Here is a 9,178-nt window from a genome sequence, read left to right on the forward strand (position 1 = left end):
TTCTTTTATCGCGGCATCTGTTTCGAGCCCACTTTATACCGGGAATTGTTATGGTTCGAAAATAATCCATTGATCGAAATAATGGATTTCGTTTCATGAAGCTTCTTTGATCGGATTCTGAATTATGGAATGTAATGAATAATCGAATTGCTTCTCCTTTTACGATATTATTCAATGATTTCTTTAATAATGCTTTTCGATTTGCAAACGAATTTAAATCGTTTGAAATCATTTATTCGAACTTTTAAGAGTAGATATACAAAGCTAAATTGTTGAGATATATTTTTCGTTTTTGCAATTATGATACGTGCTTTTAAGAAGAATAAACGTCTTACAAAAAATATTAAATTATTATGAGAATACTCTTGAGATAATTACTCGAGTTAAATGATCCACTCGATATCTAAGTATTCACATAATAATCATTCTAATTTTAGTGTTAAATTCGATTTTAAAACACTCTTTGCTTAAATCTTTATTGCTTAAAGATTTACATGAGAATCGAAGAAAATCAAATTTTCTCGATCGACTAATTTGCGACGATAGCCTATTCGTAAACTAAATAATTAAACCTTTAATAACAATTAGATTTATGCTTTCCACTTGGTAATAAGTTAATTAACAAGGAAGAACAGCTCTTCGTTTAATTCTTATCGAACTATAATATTCCGTTCTCATTACAGACTCTGAAGAGAAGAGTCGAGAATCGTCGAGGTGACGACGTCGCCGTTAGTTTGTAGACATTTTTGATCCATCGTGCTGACGCGCATGAAGTTAATTAGTGTCGAGTCATCTTTCTATTGTAGCTATCCTAGGACGAAAACTGTTTTCCAATATGAAAGATCGATGACCCAGCGTTTTTACTCGAGATTGTCCCAATAACGTCGTTTAAAGAAAATCAAACATTTTCATTAAAATATATTCACCCGACAGAATTTCATCTCATAAATTCAAACATTGCAAAATTCTATTTATTCATCTAATGACGTGTAAAATTATTTGAACGCGATATGCAAAATTTCAAATTTTCCAACTCGCTAGTAATGAAATTCATGGGACAACGTATGAATTTCACTACTGGCCAGATATATATTATCATGTTTCAAATTCGAAATTTGCCTTCCCTTTATCCCGTTACAGATGTACACATCGCGAAATTCTATTTAAAATACATTTAATCACAATGCATAAAATAGAAACCACCATTCTAAACCACCATTTTCGTCCTATTGCGCGAGCACGAGGATCAAAATCCTAGGCTTTCCAGTTCACTAATAAAATTCATGGAATACGGTAAATCGGTGGAATAAACAGCTTAGCAAGAGTGTTGGCGTTCAGTTAATCGCGTACAAAATAAGGAAATGACTCGAATGAAATTTTATAAGCAGTTTCTGTAACGTGCAGCCGCCATGTTCGCATGGCGCGCCGGCTGCACTTTACATGCACGGGAAATTCGTCAGAAAGTTTCCATCGGCGATTAATCAAACGAAATTCACTCAAAGACCTTCTAAGATTGACGTTAAAACAAATAGCCTGGTAATTCTCGCGTATCCATTTCTCACTTGCCTAGCATAAGAATTTTTATCCCTAGATATCGTGAGAGAATTCGATTAATTCGGTCAACGTGTCCTAATGGAAATTTTTTAACGTTTCTACTCGCAAGAATTTCGCGTTTCACCGCGATACGATTCATTTATCGATCGTGAAATAATATACCGAGGAATAACGAGAATCGAAACGTTTCTCAAAGGCCTGCTTGTTTTCGCGTTGGCGAAAATGTAACACGTGTCTCGTGCAATTACGTTGCGTGCCAAATAGCAAACAGAAAACAGACGGAGATTTTCGCGAAATTTATAACGAGAGGCGCGAGATCTTCGTGAAAAATAAAATAATTGCGATAATATACGATAGAAGGACGAATGGAAAATTTAATAATCCAAAGTGCATCCTAGCCTTGTACGCACTCTTTTTTCGATAACGTTTTAGACTTGGCACGACGTGGACATCCGATATCTATTTAATTTTCTGTTTCATTCTGGTACACGTGTACGTGTGTTAAAAAAGGAAATAAAACTTTATAGTTGAAACGTGCGGAAGGATAATGATTCTCGTCAAAGGTGCTGTTCGCCACTCCGATATCGATAAAACGACCACATTAAATGAAAAAGTTATTCGATGTAGAGCGTATTTTTTAAATCGAAACCCTCGACATTACGATAGTTTATTAATTTAAAGAGATATTTATGAAAAATGTATTACGCGGCAAATGTAAAAATTCGTACACGAATTTTCGTGGAATACTAAATATATTCGACGTCAAACGAATACCTTTCCAAGTTTAGAAATTCGTGAAACGATTTTTCATTTCTGCAAATTACGAATAATTTTCAATGGCTCAGCTATTCGATCCATTGTTCAAACTATTCTTCGAACAATATTTTTTTCTACTTAAATAACTTGGAAAGGTTCAATGACTTTAAAAAAAAAAAAAAAGAAATAACTGAGAATTTCGTTCTAAAGATATCTAAGTACTTTGTACATCTCTTAGCCGGTGTTAACCACTAAAGTACGCATTCCTGGATAACAAATACACATAGAATAAAAGGTTAATGAACTCTTACTTGTTGGTCTTAGCCCGAGCCATGTTGTCCCAGCTACGAACAGGGCTGTTCAGCTTGCTGAAGGACAATTCCCTCGATAAATAGGCAGAGCAGTGCCAGCTGTGCCTCCAGAAGATACTTCCGCTCACCCTTTCACGATTCTTCAGCGACGACACCACACCTTTCTCACTCATTTCACTTTTCCCTTCACGATAATTTCCCTCTCGTCAAACACGATACACACGTTCACACTTCATCGTATTATCCGATTACTCTACGTAACTTTTACTTTTATACTCGGAATATTACTCGTTCAAATTTCAAAACATCCGGTTCACATTTTGACGTTCATCGATACGTCAAATTTTGATTCTCGATGTTACAATATTTGGACACGTTCATGGAACTCAGTTTTTCTTTTCTTTTCCTTCTTTTTTTTTTTTTTTTTTTTGTTATCCGACTCGACGTATTATTGATAGGGGCCGTTATCAATCATCGAAAATTCGTGCCGCGAGCTTCACATTTTTATCGTGGCGCCACGGAATCGCGGTCGAAGGCTCGTTTTTATCGCGAATTTTCCGAACACCGAGACGTTTTCACGTTCGCGACGCATCTGTACAGGAAACAGAGAGAGAGAAAAAAAAAAAAGATATTGACGAATGCATCCAAGGAGGAAATGATGGAGTTTGGCGATCGAATCTAGAGTCGTCGTCCTCACGAAAAGTTTTACCAAGTTCCCGGAATTCCTGTACGTGACCGGTTTCACGTACGATACACGATCAAAGTATAAGCCTCGAAGGACTAACTTAACGTCTATCGTGAACTACGTATGTACTATGTACGTACTACGACGTACGTACATACGTCTTCGTCCACAGGAATGTTTATTTTACAATCATTTAATTTTTTAACATTTATAGTCGAACAGTCGAGCTCGAAGAATTTCTTTAGAATTTTGAGCTATCCTATCATTATAGTAGCTTTAAGAAGTATTTTTCCATGTTTTTTTTTTCTATTTCGCATTATTGTAATTATTGTGTTAATGCTATAATAGATACAACTTCTAGGTGAAAATACTTCTTGAAACTACTTTTACTTTTTGTGTAAATGACGAAAGTATCGAAAATATAAAAATATAATATTTTACGGGATTTATAATGGGGAAAAGAAGAAAGAAGAGAAGAAAAATTATTGACTTTTTAATCTTTTTATAATTTTATTACGTCCTTCCGACACATTTGCTATTTAATCTTGTTTTCCTACGATTAAAAAGTTTTCCAAGCTTGTGGAAAATATTAGAAGGCTCCCTTTAATTAACAAAAGTTTTTATTAGAATATTAAAAGTGCTTTTTTTTAATGAAACGAGAATGAGATTGAGATATAAAAATTGAAGAACCATGATTAAGTTAACCCTTAAAAGCTACTACTAAAAGAGAACAACTTAACAAAATTTGCCTACGAAATCTTTATGAAATTTTATGATACCCCCATAAAAAACTTAAAGATAATTAAACTTCTTTTATATAATAATTGATTTTATAACTTCAATATATTTTCGAAGAGGAATAAAACGGTAAAGATGAGAACATGATCTTGCAAGTGCTTTAATACACAAAAAAATGTTCGATATTTCCCGATTGTTTTTACCGTTTCTCGTCTGTTTCAAGCTAATGGAATTGCTGGGACCAAAAAGATTTCTGATGTTCACGATGTGATGGAACGGTCAATACGGAAAACCGAGGTCGACGTTAACCAAGAAGAGCCGAATGAACCGCAAATCGATCGTTAGACAATACCGGTCGAAAATGATTAAACTTCCAATTAATACGATGGAATTTCTAAAGAGGAATTTCAAAATTTCTCGAGACAATCGTAGAATTTGAAATATTTTTTAGAATTTTGGAATATTCAAGTACCATTGAAACGAATTCGTTTAATTAAAAAGGAAAGCATCGTTTTCGAAAGATCTAAATTCGAATTTCAATTCAAAATTTATATAAAAATAAACGAAAAAATTTGAGACTCGAATAATAATCATTTGATTCGATATCATTTGATTCGATATCAAACCAAAGAATTATCATTTCATTTAAAAATGAAATGATACGAGAATTAAATTATCTATAGTTATGGATGATTCATGTACTTGGAAGAATGTCGAAGGAGCAAGGAATAGAAGATTATCTGTGGACACTTTCTTTGTTGATTTTTATTTCCGCTACGCAATATGAGTAACGTTCAAAGAATCGTTAGTTAACAATAAGCGGAAGATACGAAAGACGAGCCACGAATGCGTTTAATCCGAGAGCGAGGACACAAGGTGAACAGGTTTACGAATGCAGGTCCACGAGAATCGACCTACTCCTACTCTCGATGGACTTGCGAATATATTTTTGATTGTTCAAGGATAGTCGATCTTGGACATCATTCTACGTAACGCGAAATTGACTCTCTTTCTCACGAAAACAAAGTCGAGTCGATTAGTAATCGTATTTATATTTACTTCCTACTACCGAATTTCTTTCGTTAACTACGATTCTTCGAATTTTACGATTCTTCGACGACGTAAATAAACGAAGTAAACTAACGAAACGCGTTTTTCGTTTCACTCTCGTGTAGGAAAATTACGTATGACGAAATGAATCGATCGATATTGGCAATGGCAACGAATTTAAGGAATATATGTTTGATATAATATATATCTACCAACGTTTATACAAACGACCTAGTAACTATCGATTGATTCATTAATTATGCAATATCAGAGTCGAAACGAAGCGTCGGATGGTGTAATTTAAGCAGGAAAAAAGCAATACGATTTTTACGTGAAAGGGAACAACGCTAGAGAATAAATATAAAAGGTTATTTCGAAACACACGCAACGAGGCGCGATGATAAATCGATACGCGACACGTAACTGCGAAATATCGTTTCGAATCACATATATAAACATTTCAACGATATCTCTACTAACAATCAAACAAATCGAACGAAAAAGAGGGGAAAAAGAATTCGTTTTACTCGTTCGAAAAGGACGCGTCGTTGTCAAGATTCGATCACCATTCGATTCGAGTTTAAAATATAGGGGAAAAAATTTTTTAATCCCGGTTTACCGTGAGCCGGTACCGTTTGATTCGTGCGTCGGCGGACGTTTACGAAAAATAGTAAAAAATATTGGATAAAAAGTGACATACCGCATCGAGGATTTTTAGGATGACTGGTAAACAAAATGCGCGTGGAGGGATGCGCAGAAAAGTGAAGAGGAACACGTTGATAACGAATGATAAGCGCACGTAACAAAACCAACATGTAAACGAGTCGACGGCGCGCGGTGTACTGGCGTCTCGATCGCAGCGCCGCGCCAATACACCGGCGCGGTAGAATGCGCCGTAGCAACCACTTGGTACTGAGCCGGTTTTCTACCGGCAGCCACTTGTTTCGTGCATAGAAACACGATGCATATTTAAATCGATGCGCGCGACTTTGATTATTCTTAAAATATATTTATTCATTCAATATATACTTTGATATTCGATCCTTAAATGTAAATGATTCTTTTAGAAATATAAATTTATATTATGCGAAAATTTAATAATTCTTTTTGTTTATATTTAAATTGTAACCAAGAAAATTTTGTTATTTTTGTTGCAGAAAAGGAAAAATATACAGATTTTTATTCGTTTAATTATTATTTTAAATTTAAATTATTTTAAATTTTTTTAAATAAAATTTTCTCTACTTATAATTATATTTTGATTTAAAAGTTACGATTTTTTTTTCTTTTTTTTATAATAATGTGAAATAAGAACCATAAATAGTTTTCTATTTTATTACATTTTGTTGATATTGTTGATTTTCTTTATAAACAAACAAACAATCATAATTAAAATTAATGAATCATAATTAAAATTATCAAAGAATACGAATACATAAAATGCAATTACAGTATTTCTAAAGTTCTGAAATTAAATATCCAAGATATTTGCGTCACGATATTCTATACATTTGCGAGATTCGATATAAATAATTTCAAATACGTAAAAACTCGATATCAATAACTTCAGACAGAAGCAAATAAGAATAGCCTTCGGCTTGTAGGATTTGATACAGATATCTTATAGATTCGAGAAATCGGAGAAGATTGAAAGTCCTAAAGAAGAAACGATGCACTTGAATAATTTAAGCTATTCGAATAATCTTTCTTAAAAAAAATTCTTAATAATTGTATCTTGTATTCTTAAGAAATTTATATTTCTTCTAAATTTTATACAACATTAAATTCGATACTTTTCAATTATTCACCTTATACAATGGATAGTACTTTATTCACTGCCAACGCACACGCGATAAGAATTATATTAATAGACTCTGGTTCGAAAGGAAAGTATATTAAATCTCGTGAGTTTCGAGTTTCCTAGAATCCTTTCTTTTCATGTTCACATTCATTCTCGATATTGACTTGTACGTGCTTGTATCTCAAATCTTTCGCATTCTACGTGATCAAAATCCTCTGTACCAGGACTTACGTGATCATAACTGTTAATATATATAACACGAATAGTTATTGCCACTCGCAGATTTATTATTAAGTTCAATATTTGATCAAATACCATTTCCTATATTTGAATTTTTCTGTACATTTCTTTATTTTATTTTCTTTTTCTTTTGATCTCTAAGACTTGTGAAAAAATGCGAAATATATAATAAATATAGAATAAAAAGATCCAAAAAATATCTTTTTGTTTTATCTTTCTTTTTTTTCTTCATCATTTTTCATTGGTAAAAAGACCAGGAGTAGATGCCAGTTTTATCTGCTTTTCTGGCGACCTCATTTTATCTTCTCAATTTTTACGAGACCAACAGTTCGTGAGGATGATTCTTTTCTTTTTTTTCATTTTCCTCCTGTTTTTTCTCTTTCACTATGTTGAGCTTTCTTTATCGTTCGTGAATCGAGCTAGTTTTCGAGGATTCGTTTCGTTACGTCCTTAATTCCACAGATCACAAAGAACTTTCAAACTTGTGGAGCAACTTGTAAGATTATTTCGATATCGATGATAATTATGATAAAGACGAGAGACAGGAAAGATAGTCTTTTTAAATGAAAAATGTTGAATGTTTTGATACATGTAAAATCGAAAAAAGAACCTGAAATATCTCAAAATTTTCGATAAACCTAATTCTTTATTGAATTAGAAAATACTATTATATATGTATTTTCTAAATAAATTTTAGAAAAAATATATATAATATAATATGAGAAGAAACGAGATATCAATTTTTACATTTATAATTTAATAAAACTATAAATAATCCAATATCTCTTCAAAAATATTTTTTATTCGATCAAGATTCTACGAATAAATCACAAGTGCCAATAACTATCACTTGTACACGTTCAATTAGCAACGATTCGAAAAATTTTTATCAAGACTATCGCCGATTAATCACGTCCATGTTCGATAGATTCTGACAAACTTATGAATCATGATTCGTTATGCCATCTACTATTACACAGACGTTCCTTATCACACCTACTATATTCAAACAATTTCTCATTAGATTGTTCAAACGCATTTCTATCCAACCTTCATTCCAAACAGAATAAAACTGTTCCCAACAGAATCTATTCAAATTTGCAATTTTCCAAATTGTGCGTGTATATTCGCCACATGATAAGGGTGAAGCGTCAAAAATATTCGTAGAGAAAAAAGTTTCTCTAATCGCAAAAGAATTCAATGCAAACTCTAAGCCAATGATCATCCAGTTACCGATTTACGATTGATCATGGTGAAATTTCATTAGAACAAGACTTGTCGAAGTCGAGATTAGATCAACGCATACTTTCTGCGTATCGTAATACAACCAAGTCTTAACGTCCAATCTGGTGGAACAAAGGCGCGTAACGTTCATTACATTCGGTCGTTAATATCAGACGTCTGCGCCAGGTATGCGTGTGTAGGCGCTACACCAAATGCACCACGACTTGCAATTTGCATTCAAGACCGCTTCAAACTAATCCCTGCTTTCGACCTATATATATATCATGTAAACGACATTTACGTCGCCTCGATATAAGCGCTTTCGAGCCACTCGTTACTTACGCTATTTACGATCATTTAGTTGCACCATTTTTCGTTAATACAACCATTTTTTCACACTTTTAACTAACACGTTCAAAGAAGAAAAGCTAGAACCGATAAATATTCAGATTTTATTCGAAGACAGAAAGTTTGGAGTAAATAGAAGCGAATAATAATAATAATCTTCAAAAATCTTTCTTTGTAGAGTTTTCGATCGAAAAAAAAAAAATAATTCGAATGCTTTTATTCGAAGGAATAGAAATTTCCCGATGAACTTTCCAAAATCTATCCTGAACGACAAAGATATTCGAGCATATTTCTTCAAAACTATATTCACCAACTCTTTTTGGACACCACTCGAATTAATCTGCCGCAAGAACGTTTTGGTTCCATCTATCTCATCAGATTCATTGATTTACGGATGAATTACGAGGAACAGGACACGTTTATTCTTAACTGAGACGCGCTTTTCTCTCTCTCTCTCTCTCTCTCTCTCTC

The 9,178-nt window shown here is 33.2% G+C and overlaps 1 protein-coding gene and 1 long non-coding RNA gene across 4 annotated transcripts in view; both read right to left on the reverse strand.

Annotated features, from left to right (window-relative positions):
* LOC116185689 overlaps positions 1 to 6,173 on the reverse strand; it is a 13,476-nt gene extending 7,303 nt beyond the window's left edge. The window contains exon 1 of the long non-coding RNA XR_004150561.1: positions 4,047 to 6,173. This is a non-coding gene — a long non-coding RNA (uncharacterized LOC116185689). The remainder of the gene's footprint in view (positions 1 to 4,046) is intronic.
* Positions 1 to 9,178, reverse strand: part of LOC102677107 — an 89,804-nt gene that overhangs the window by 67,327 nt on the left and 13,299 nt on the right. The gene's annotated exons all lie outside the window — the stretch shown is intronic.

The sequence above is a fragment of the Apis dorsata genome, unplaced genomic scaffold (genome assembly GCF_000469605.1).
Source record: "Apis dorsata unplaced genomic scaffold, Apis dorsata 1.3 scaffold_254, whole genome shotgun sequence".
Classification (NCBI taxonomy): domain Eukaryota; kingdom Metazoa; phylum Arthropoda; class Insecta; order Hymenoptera; family Apidae; genus Apis; species Apis dorsata.